Genomic DNA, 12,536 nt, shown 5'->3' with positions numbered 1-12,536 from the left:
ACAACAATACAATAAAAGCCATATATGACACAATAAAAGCCATATATGACAATATATGCCATAAATGAAATAAAAGCCATATATGACAAGCCCATGGCTAACATTAATCTCAATGATGGAAAGCTGACGGCTTCTTTCTTTAAGACCAGGAACAAGACAAGGATGCCCACTCTCACCACTTTTATATAAGATAGTACTGGAAGTCCTAGCCAGACAAGTTAGGCAAAAAAAAAAAAAAAAAAAAAAAAAAAAGAATTAAATGTCATCCAAATCAGAAAGGAAGAAGGAAAATTGTCTCTCTTTGCAGATTACATAATTTTATGTATAGAAAATCCTTAATTTAAAACAAAATCCTTTATTTAAACAAAGTATTTAAATACTGTTTAAACTAATAAGCAAACTCAGTAAAGTTTTGGTATACAAAATCTACACACAAAAATCTGTTGTATTTGTATAGGCTAACAATAAACAGTCCAAAAAGGAAATTAAGAAAACTATCTCATTTAAAATAGCATCAAAAATAATAAAATATGAATAAATTTAACAAAAGATATGAAAGATCTGTAAACTAAAAATTACAAGACAGTAATGAAATAAAGAAGACACATAAAACATTTTATATTCATTGACTGGAAAAATTAATGTTGTTAAAATTTTCATACAACCTAAAGCCATCTACAGATTCCATAAATCTCTATCAAAATCCCAATGATATTTGTCAAAGAAATAGAAAAAATAATCCTAAACTTTGTACAGAACCACAAAAGACTCCAAACAGCCAAAGCAACCTTGAGCAAAAAAAAAAAAAAAAAAAAAAAAAAAAAAAAATCTCTAAGTATCACACTTCCTGATACCAAATTATATCACAAAGTTATAGTAATCAAAACACTTCAGTCCTGGCATAAAGTCAGACATATAGAGCAGTGGACGTGAATAGAGAGCCCAGAAATAAAACTGTACATATATGGTCAAGTAATTTTCAACAAATGTACCAAGAATACACAATGAGGAAAAGATAGTCCCATTAATAAATGATGTAGGGAAACTGGAGATCCATGCAGGAAAATAAAATTAGACCTAATCTTACTCCATACACAAAAATCAACTCAAAAGAGATTAAAGGCTAATCACAATATCTGGAACCATACAACGCCTAGAAGGAAATAAGTAAAGCATAGGCAACAAAAGCAAAATAAACAAGTAAGAGTACATCAAACTAAAAGGTTTCTGCACAGCAAAGGAAACAATAAACAAAATTAAAACAGTTTACAGAATGGAAACAAATATTTGTAAACCATATGTCTGATAAAGGTTTGATATCCAAAATAAATAAAAAATTCCTACAACTCAACAGCAAAAGCAATACCACCAACAAATTAACCCAATTAGAAAATGGGCAAGAAACCTGAATAGACATTTCTCCAAAGACAACATACAAATGGATAATAGGCATAGGAAAAAATCTTCAACCTCACTATTAGGGAAATGTAAATTAAATCAAAGTGAGGTATCACCTCAAATCTGTTAGAATGGACATTATCGAAAAGACAAGGGCTAACAATTGTCAGTGAGAATGTGGAGAAAAGGGAACCCTTGTCCACTGCTGGTGGAAATGTAAATAGGTACAGCCTTTATGGAAAACAGTATGGAGAGTTCAAAAAACAAACAAACAAAAACACTAAAAATACCATATAATCCAGTAGTTCAACTACAACTAGTGTATATGAAAAGGAAATAAAATCAATGTGTCAAAAAGATATCTAATCCCATGTTTACTGCAGTATTATTCACAATAGGCAACTTATGGAAATCACCTCAGTGTCCATCAGTGGATGAATGAATAAAGAAAATGTGGTAAAAATTCACAATTAAATACTATTCAACCTTTAAAAAAAAGAAAGAAAATCTTGCCATTTGCAAAAATGTAGATGAATTTGGAGGTCATTATGCTAAATGAAATAAGCCAGACACAGAAGGCCAAATACTGCATGATCACATTTATACAAAACCTAAAATATAGTTGAACTTACCTTAACCAAGAGTATAGTGGTAGTTACTGGGAGATGAAGGGCAGCAAAGGAAGGGAGATGTTAGTCAAAGGGTGCAAACTTTTGGTTATAAGAAGAATAAGTCCTGGAGACCTAATGTACATGGTGACTACAGTTAATAAAAATATTTTATATACTCGAAATTTGCAAAGGAGTAGATATCAAGTGTTTTCACCACACACACAAGAAATGTACTACATGAGGTGATGGGTATGTTAATTAGATTGATTATAATAATTATTTAACAATATATAAAAATGTCATGACATAAAATATCTTAAGTACATACTTTTTTTGTCAATCACAAGTCAATAAAATGGGTGGGGGGAAATCGTAATATTTTCCTGATCATTGGGAAAAGATCAGTTTTATTTGGCATTATCAAATAAATTTGTAGAATACTGCTATTCTGTGGAAACACTGATTAAGAATTTTTTGGAAATATCCAAAACTACACAGAGCAGGTAAAAACATGAAGCATAATTAACTTAAGAAAATTTGATAAGCAAATATGTTCTTATTACGACAACCCAAACCCGATGTGCACTTGCACCAAGGTGTAAAGGTAAGAAAAACAATAACCCACGTACATTAGAAGCCTTCTCTGCTTCTGTGCCTGTAAATCCATTCCCTCCAATAACCACAAAAGACTTGGAATTTAGACATTATTATTCTTATTTTGGAAATGAAAAATATACACTAAGGTTTATAAATATTAAATAAATTACCCAGAGGCACAGAGCTGGTGAGCAAAGAAGCTGTGAGTTGAACTTACAGGCATCTGATGAAAAGCCCACGTGTTTTCTCCAGTACTTCAGTTTACAATACATAGGAGACTAGAAAACTAACAGAATTTGAAATTATCAACTACTTGGACAATTATCTGTGCAGATAATTAAAAGTTTAGAATTCCACAAAAACATGTTTTAATAGAACAAACAGAATTTTAGAACTATAACATAGAATAGATGCCAGGAAGCTCATTATACAGATGTAAAACTCAGGTCTAGGAAGGTTAAGGAGCTAGCTCAAAGTCACACTATTGTCAGTTTTTTAATATGTGCATTTATGAATGTAATAATTCAACAACTAAGTCATTGCAGAATGAGCATGGATAGGGCTCAAAATGGCTGCTATTTTCTACTCAGTGAAGCACAGGAATAAATAAGGAATGATCCGAGCCTTTAGGAATTTTGTAGCCTGTTAAAGTAGACTGGTACATAAATATATAATGATAATATCATGTAATATAATACTCATGGTAGAGCATTCCTTTGTATATTTTCCTAGGCTGCCTTTACCACTTTTCAATATTGTGTTCTCCCATTTCCCATATCTCAGAGCTCTCGGAAGTATCTAAATACAGGAAATGTAGACTACCACAAAGTTAATTTCATACATTTAATCAGCATAGCACTACTACAGTGCAATTTTATAATATCATCTGTCTTCCTCCTTCCTCTCCTTTTGATAATTGCCACTTTCCAAAAGCTATGTCACTCTCATGGAAGTTACGAGTTATTCCACTACCCTATCTACACCTACTTCCTACTAAAACTGTTTTGATCAAGTACGGGCATGTGACGCAAATGAGTTCAACAAGAATCTTCACCAGGGTTTTTGGTCTTGGGACCAGAAACATCAAGGATACTCTCTCTGCTGGGCAAGTAGTGTAAGATATAGATCTCAGAGTCCATCAGCAGCACATTGCCCACCTTGGAAAGAGAGACAATCTATATCTATAGTCTCCTATGTCCCACTGCCTTTGAGCCAACTCTTCGGTTCAAAGTCATCATTTCCCAGTGCTCATGGTTGCAGTAAATAATACTATAACTCACCAAGGAATGTAAGCCAGATACCTAGTGTTTCTCTTACACCCCTCCCACTCCATCACCTGTCAAATACCACTATTATTGTCCCTATTATAGTCACTCTTAAATAGTTCTTCACTCTTCGCTCTCCCCTATACATACCACCTTTAAGACCAAGCTACCATGATCTCTTGAGTAAAATACTACAAAAGTTCTTAAGTGATCTATTCACACCCACTGTTGCTCTTCTACAATCTATTCTTTCAGAGGCAGCCAATTATATTTTTGTAATTTTAAAATTTTTGTAAATTTTACATCTTTATTTATTTTTGAGACAGAATTTCACTCTGTTTCCCAGGCTGGAGTGCAGTGGCATGATCATGGCTCACTGCAGCCTGGACCTCCTGGGGTCAAGTGGTTCTCCCACCTCAGCCTCCAGAGTAGCTGGGACAACAGTTGCATGCCACCACTCCCAGTTATTTTTGTTGTTGTTATTAATTTTTAATAGAGACAAGGTCTCCCTATGTTGCCTAGGCTAGTATCAAACTCCTGGGCTCAAAAGATCCTCTTGTCTTGGCGTCCCAAAGTGCAGGCATAAACCATTGTGCTTGACCTGGAGGCAGTTAATTTTAATTATTTCATGCTCATGATCAAAATTCTCTAATGTCTTCCCACAACTCTTTTTAATAAAAAGTCCTGCAACGCTTTAGGATTCCTTTCATGTCATTCTCTTCTGATCACCTGCCTATTCAGAACGGAACATTTGCAATTGATGTGAACTCCTGCTTCACATCTCAGTTATCTCTGCTTCAGGGACAACACCTCTGACATCCCTCACCAGGTCAAATCCCTCATCATCAGTTCTTATAGCACCTTGTACCTTTCAGAGATCCAGAGCAACTGAAACTCTCCTTAGGAAACGTACCACAGTTACAATGTTCCATTTACTTGTGTGGTTATCTCAAAGTTAGCCTCTTCCACCAAACTTCATAAGGTAGGAACAAGACGCAGAGGAAACACATTTGCTTTCTCACTCAAATCTGTACATATATTGTAGCATGGTGGCCCATAAAATGCATTTAAAAATATATGTTATGCAAATGAATACAAATAGTTTCTGCTATGAACATCAATTAGTTCTATATAATTTGTTCTGGTGACTAAAGAAAATTACAGGTACTTTAAATAGATTGAACATGTAAACTAAATTTCTTAAAATGAGTCATTCTGTAAAGAGACAACTCTACCATGCTTTTAAAAAATCTATGCAAAGACTGTGCAAGCTTCAGTAGCCAATTCAATCAAGTTAAAGAAAGGATATCAGTGCTTGAAGATCAAATAAATGAAATGAAGCGAGAAGAGAAGTTTAGAGAAAAAAGAGTAAAAAGAACAAAGCCTACAAGAAATATGGGACTATGTGAAAAGACCAAATCTACGTCTGATTGGTATACTGAATGTGATGGGGAGAATGGAACCAAGTTGGAAAACATTCCGCAGGATATTATCCAGGAGAACTTCCCCAACCCAGTAAGGAAGGCCAACATCCAAATTCAGGAAATACAGAGAACGCCGCAAAGATACTCCTTGAGAAAAGCAATTCCAAGACACATAATTGTCAGATTCACCAAAGTTGAAATGAAGGAAAAAATGTTAAGGGCAGCCAGAGAGAAAGGTCGGGTTACCCACAAAGCGAAGCCCATCAGACTAACAGCGGATCTCTCGGCAGAAACTACAAGCCAGAAGAGAGTGGGGGCCAATATTCAACATTCTTAAAGAAAAGAATTGTCAACCCAGAATTTCATATCCAGCCAAACTAAGCTTCGTAAGTGAAGGAGAAATAAAATCCGTTACAGACGAGCAAATGCTGAGAGATTTTGTCATCGCCAGGCCTGCCTTACAAGAGCTCCTGAAGGAAGCACTAAACATAGAAAGGAACAACTGGCACCAGCCACTGCAAAAAACATGCCAAATTGTAAAGACCATCGATGCTAGGAAGAAACTGCATCAACTAACGAGCAAAATAACCAGTTAATGTCATAATGACAGGATCAAATTCACACATAACAATATTTTTTTTATTATACTTTAAGTTCTAGGGTACATGTGCATAACGTGCAGGTTTGTTACATATGTATACTTGTGCCATGTTGGTGTGCTGCACCCATCAACTCATCAGCACCCATCAATTCATCATTTATATCGTGTATAACTCCCCGATGCAATCCCTCTCCCCTCCCTCCTCCCCCCTCCCCATGATATGCCCCAGTGTGTGATGTTCCCCTTCCCGAGTCCAACTGATCTCATTGTTCAGTTCCCACCTATGAGTGAGAACATGCGGTGTTTGGTTTTCTCTTCTTGTGATAGTTTGCTGAGAATGATGGTTTCCAGCTGCATCCATGTCCCTACAAAGGACGCAAACTCATCCTTTTTTATGGCTGCATAGTATTCCATGGTGTATATGTGCCACATTTTCTTAATCCAGTCTGTCACAGATGGACATTTGGGTTGATTCCAAGTCTTTGCTATTGTGAATAGTGCTGCAATAAACATACATGTGCATGTGTCTTTGTAGTAGAAAAATTTATAATCCTTTGGGTATATACCCAGTAGTGGGATGGCTGGGTCATATGGTACTTCTAGTTCTAGATCCTTGAGGAATTGCCATACTGTTTTCCATAATGGTTGAACTAGTTTACAATCCCACCAACAGTGTAAAAGTGTTCCTATTTCTCCACATCCTCTCCAACACCTGTTGTTTCCTGATTTTTTAATGATTGCCATTCTAACTGGTGTGAGATGGTATCTCATTGTGGTTTTGATTTGCATTTCTCTGATGGCCAGTGATGATGAGCATTTTTTCATCTGTCTGTTGGCTGTATGAATGTCTTCTTTTGAGAAATGTCTGTTCATATCCTTTCCCCACTTTTTGATGGGGTTGTTTGTTTTTTTCTTGTATATTTGTTTGAGTTCTTTGTAGATTCTGGATATTAGCCCTTTGTCAGATGAGTAGATTGCAAGAATTTTCTCCCATTCTGTAGGTTGCCTGTTCACTCTGATGGTAGTTTCTTTTGCTGTGCAGAAGCTCTTTAGTTTAATTAGATCCCATTTGTCAATTTTTGCTTTTGCTGCTGTTGCTTTTGGTGTTTTAGACATGAAGTCCTTGCCCATGCCTATGTCCTGAATGGTACTACCTAGATTTTCTTCTAGGGTTTTTATGGTATTAGGTCTAACATTTAAGTCTCTAATCCATCTTGAATTAATCTTCGTATAAGGAGTAAGGAAAGAATCCAGTTTCAGCTTTCTACTTATGGCTAGCCAATTTTCCCAGCACCATTTATTAAATAGGGAATTCTTTCCCCATTTCTTGTTTCTCTCAGGTTTGTCAAAGATCAGATGGCTGTAGATGTACGGTATTATTTCTGAGGACTCTGTTCTGTTCCATTGGTCTATATCTCTGTTTTGGTACCAGTACCATGCTGTTTTAGTTACTGTAGCCTTGTAGTATAGTTTGAAGTCAGGTAGCGTGACGCCTCCAGCTTTGTCCTTTTGACTTAGGATTGTCTTGGCAATGCGGGCTCTTTTTTGGTTCCATATGAACTTTAAAGCAGTTTTTTCCAATTCTGTGAAGAAACTCATTGGTAGCTTGATGGGGATGGCATTGAATCTATAAATAACCTTGGGCAGTATGGCCATTTTCACAATATTGATTCTTCCTATCCATGAGCATGGTATGTTCTTCCATTTGTTTGTGTCCTCTTTGATTTCACTGAGCAGTGGTTTGTAGTTCTCCTTGAAGAGGTCCTTTACATCCCTTGTAAGTTGGATTCCTAGGTATTTTATTCTCTTTGAAGCAATTGTGAATGGAAGTTCATTCCTGATTTGGCTCTCTGTTTGTCTGTTACTGGTGTGTAAGAATGCTTGTGATTTTTGCACATTAATCTTGTATCCTGAGACTTTGCTGAAGTTGCTTATCAGCTTAAGGAGATTTTGGGCTGAGACAATGGGGTTTTCTAAATATACAATCATGTCATCTGCAAACAGGGACAATTTGACTTCTTCTTTTCCTAACTGAATACCCTTGATTTCTTTCTCTTGCCTGATTGCCCTAGCCAGAACTTCCAACACTATGTTGAATAGGAGTGGTGAGAGAGGGCATCCCTGTCTTGTACCAGTTTTCAAAGGGAATTTTTCCAGTTTTTGCCCATTCAGTACGATATTAGCTGTGGGTTTGTCATAAATAGCTCTTATTATTTTGAGGTACGTTCCATCAATACCGAATTTATTGAGCGTTTTTAGCATGAAGGGCTGTTGAATTTTGTCAAAAGCCTTTTCTGCATCTATTGAGATAATCATGTGGTTCTTGTCTTTGGTTCTGTTTATATGCTAGATTACGTTTATTGATTTGCGAATGTTGAACCAGCCTTGCATCCCAGGGATGAAGCCCACTTGATCATGGTGGATAAGCTTTTTGATGTGCTGCTGAATCCGGTTTGCCAGTATTTTATTGAGGATTTTTGCATTGATGTTCATCAGGGATATTGGTCTAAAATTCTCTTTTTTTGTTGTGTCTCTGCCAGGCTTTGGTATCAGGATGATGTTGGCCTCATCAAATGAGTTTGGGAGGACTCCCTCTCTTTCTATTGATTGGAATAGTTTCAGAAGGAATGGTACCAGCTCCTCCTTGTACCTCTGGTAGAATTCATCTGTGAATCCATCTGGTCCTGGACTTTTTTTGGTGGGTAGGCTATTAATTGTCGCCTCAATTTCAGAGCCTGCTATTGGTCTATTCAGGGATTCAACTTCTTCCTGGTTTAGTCTTGGAAGAGTGTAAGTGTCCAGGAAATTATCCATTTCTTCTAGATTTTCTAGTTGATTTGCGTAGAGGTGTTTATAGTATTCTCTGATGGTAGTTTGTATTTCTGTGGGGTCGGTGGTGATATCCCCTTTATCATTTTTTATTGCGTCTATTTGATTCTTCTCACTTTTCTTCTTTATTAGTCTTGCTAGCGGTCTGTCAATTTTGTTGATCTTTTCAAAAAACCAGCTCCTGGATTCATTGATTTTTTGGAGGGTTTTTTGTGTCTCTATCTCCTTCAGTTCGGCTCTGATCTTAGTTATTTCTTGCCTTCTGCTAGCTTTTGAATGTGTTTGCTCTTGCCTCTCTAGTTCTTTTAATTGTGATGTTAGAGTGTCAATTTTAGATCTTTCCAGCTTTCTCTTGTGGGCATTTAGTGCTATAAATTTCCCTCTACACACTGCTTTAAATGTTTCCCAGAGATTCTGGTATGTTGTATCTTTGTTCTCACTGGTTTCAAAGAACATCTTTATTTCTGCTGTCATTTCGTTATGTACCCAGTAGTCATTCAGGAGCAGTTTGTTCAGTTTCCATGTAGTTGAGCGGTTTTGATTGAGTTTCTTAGTCCTGAGTTCTAGTTTGATTGCACTGTGGTCTGAGAGACACTTTGTTATAATTTCTATTCTTGTACATTTGCTGAGGAGTGCTTTACTTCCAATTATGTGGTCAATTTTGGAATAAGTGCTATGTGGTGCTGAGAAGAATGTACATTCTGTTGATTTGGGGTGGAGAGTTCTATAGATGTCTATTAGGTCCGCTTGGTGCAGAGATGAGTTCAATTCCTGGATATCCTTGTTAACTTTCTGTCTCATTGATCTGTCTAATGTTGACAGTGGAGTGTTGAAGTCTCCCATTATTATTGTATGGGAGTCTAAGTCTCTTTGTAAGTCTCTAAGGACTTGCTTTATGAATCTGGGTGCTCCTGTATTGGGTGCATATATATTTAGGATAGTTAGTTCTTCCTGTTGAATTGATCCCTTTACCATTATGTAATGGCCTTCTTTGTCTCTTTTGATCTTTGATGGTTTAAAGTCTGTTTTATCAGAGACTAGGATTGCAACCCCTGCTTTTTTTTGTTCTCCATTTGCTTGGTAGATCTTCCTCCATCCCTTTATTTTGAGCCTATGTATGTCTCTGCATGTGAGATGGGTCTCCTGAATACAGCAGACTGATGGGTCTTGACTCTTTATCCAGTTTGCCAGTCTGTGTCTTTTCATTGGAGCATTTAGTCCATTTACATTTAAGGTTAATATTGTTATGTGTGAACTTGATCCTGCCATTATGATATTAACTGGTTATTTTGCTCGTTAGTTGATGCAGTTTCTTCCTAGCCTCGATGGTCTTTACATTTTGGCATGTTTTTGCAATGGCTGGTACCGGTTGTTCCTTTGCATGTTTAGGGCTTCCTTCAGGGTCTCTTGTAAGGCAGGCCTGGTGGTGACAAAATCTCTAAGCATTTGCTTATCTGTAAAGGATTTTATTTCTCCTTCACTTATGAAACTTAGTTTGGCTGGATATGAAATTCTGGGTTTAAAATTCTTTTCTTTAAGAATGTTGAATATTGGCCCCCACTCTCTTCTGGCTTGTAGAGTTTCTGCCGAGAGATCTGCTGTTAGTCTGATGGGCTTCCCTTTGTGGGTGACCCGACCTTTCTCTCTGGCTGCCCTTAAGATTTTTTCCTTCATTTCAACTTTGGTGAATCTGGCAATTATGTGTCTTGGAGTTGCTCTTCTCGAGGAGTATCTTTGTGGCGTTCTCTGTATTTCCTGAATTTGAATGTTGGCCTGCCCTACTAGGTTGGGGAAGTTCTCCTGGATGATATCCTGAAGAGTGTTTTCCAACTTGGTTCCATTTTCCCCCTCACTTTCAGGCACCCCAATCAGATGTAGATTTGGTCTTTTTACATAATCCCATACTTGTTGTGGCTTTGTTCATTTCTTTTTCTTCTTTTTTCTTTTGGTTTCTCTTCTCGCTTCATTTCATTCATTTGATCCTCAATCGCTGATACTCTTTATTCCAGTTGATCAAGTCGGTTACTGAAGCTTTTGCATTTGTCACGTATTTCTCGTGTCATGGTTTTCATCTCTGTCATTTCGTTTATGACCTTCTCTGCATTAATTAGTCTAGCTGTCAATTCTTCCACTCTTTTTTCAAGATTTTTAGTTTCTTTGCGCTGGGTACGTAATTCCTCCTTTAGCTCTGAGAAGTTTGATGGACTGAAGCCTTCTTCTCTCATCTCGTCAAAGTCATTCTCTGACCAGCTTCGATCCATTGCTGGTGATGGGCTGCACTCCTTTGCAGGGGGAGATGCGCTCTTATTTTTTGAATTTCCAGCTTTTCTGCCCCACTTTTTCCCCATCTTTGTGGTTTTATCTGTCTCTGGTCTTTGATGATGGTGACGTACTGAGGGGGTTTTGGTATAGGTGTCCTTCCTGTTTGATAGTTTTCCTTCTGACAGTCAGGACCCTCAGCTACAGGTCTTTTGGAGATTGCTTGAGGTCCACTCCAGACCCTGTTTGCCTGGGTATCAGCAGCAGAGGTTGAAGAAGATAGAATATTGCTGAACAGCGAGTGTACCTGTCTGATTCTTACTTTGGAAGCTTCCTCTCAGGGGTGTACTCCACCCTGTGAGGTGTGGGGTGTCAGACTGCCCCTAGTGGGGGATGTCTCCCAGTTAGGCTACTCAGGGGTCAGGGACCCGCTTGAGCAGGCAGTCTGTCTGTTCTCAGATCTCAACCTCCGTGTTGGGAGATCCACTGCTCTCTTCAAAGCTGTCAGACAGAGTCGTTCGCATCTGCTCAGGCCTCTGCTGCTTCCCCTGTTGTTTTTTTAGCTGTGCCCTGCCCCCAGAGGTGGAGTCTATAGAGACAGGCAGATTTCCTTGAGCTGCTGTGAGCTCCACCCAGTTCGAGTTTCCCAGCGGCTTTGTTTACCTACTTAAGCCTCAGCAATGGCGGGTGCCCCTCCCCCAGCCTCGCTGCTGCCTTGCGGTTAGATCGCCGCAGACTGCTGTGTTAGCAATGAGGGAGGCTCCGTGGGTGTGGGACCCTCCCGGCCAGGTGAGCCAGGTGAGGGATATATTCTTCTGGTGTGCCCGTTTGCTTAGAGTGCGGTATTGGGGTGGGAGTTACCCGATTTTCCAGGTGTTGTGTGTCTCAGTTCCCCTGGCTAGGAAAAGGGATTCCCTTCCCGCTTGTGCTTCCCAGGTGAGGCGATGCCTCGCCCTGCTTCAGCTCTTGCTGGTCAGGCTGCAGCAGCTGACCAGCACCGATTGTCCGGCACTCCCTAGTGAGATGACCCCAGTACCTCAGTTGAAAATGCAGAAATCAACGGTCTTCTGTGTCGCTTGCGCTGGGAGTTGGAGGCTGGAGCTGTTCCTATTCGGCCATCTACACATAACAATATTAACTTTAATTGTAAATGGGCTAAATGCTCCAGTTAAAAGACACAGACTGGCAAACTGGATAAAGACTCAAGACCCATCAGTCTGCTGTATTCAGGAGACCCATCTTACACGCAGAGACACACATAGGCTCAAAATAAAGGGATAGAGGAAGATCTACCAAGGAAATGGAAAGCAAAAAAAGCAGTGGTTGCAATCCTAGTCTCTGATAAAACAGACTTTAAACCAACAAAGATCAAAAGAGACAAAGAAGGCCACTACATAATGGTAAAGGGATCAATTCAACAAGAAGAGCTAACTATCCTAAATATATATGCACCCAATACAGGAGCACCCAGATTCATAAATCAAGTCCTTAGAGACCTACAAAGAAACTTAGACTCCCACAGAGTAATAATGGGAGACTTTAACACCCCACT

Source organism: Rhinopithecus roxellana, chromosome 2 (assembly GCF_007565055.1).
Source record: "Rhinopithecus roxellana isolate Shanxi Qingling chromosome 2, ASM756505v1, whole genome shotgun sequence".
Lineage (NCBI taxonomy): Eukaryota > Metazoa > Chordata > Mammalia > Primates > Cercopithecidae > Rhinopithecus > Rhinopithecus roxellana.
The sequence above is the reverse complement of the archived record's forward strand: the minus strand, read 5'-3'. Positions refer to the sequence as shown.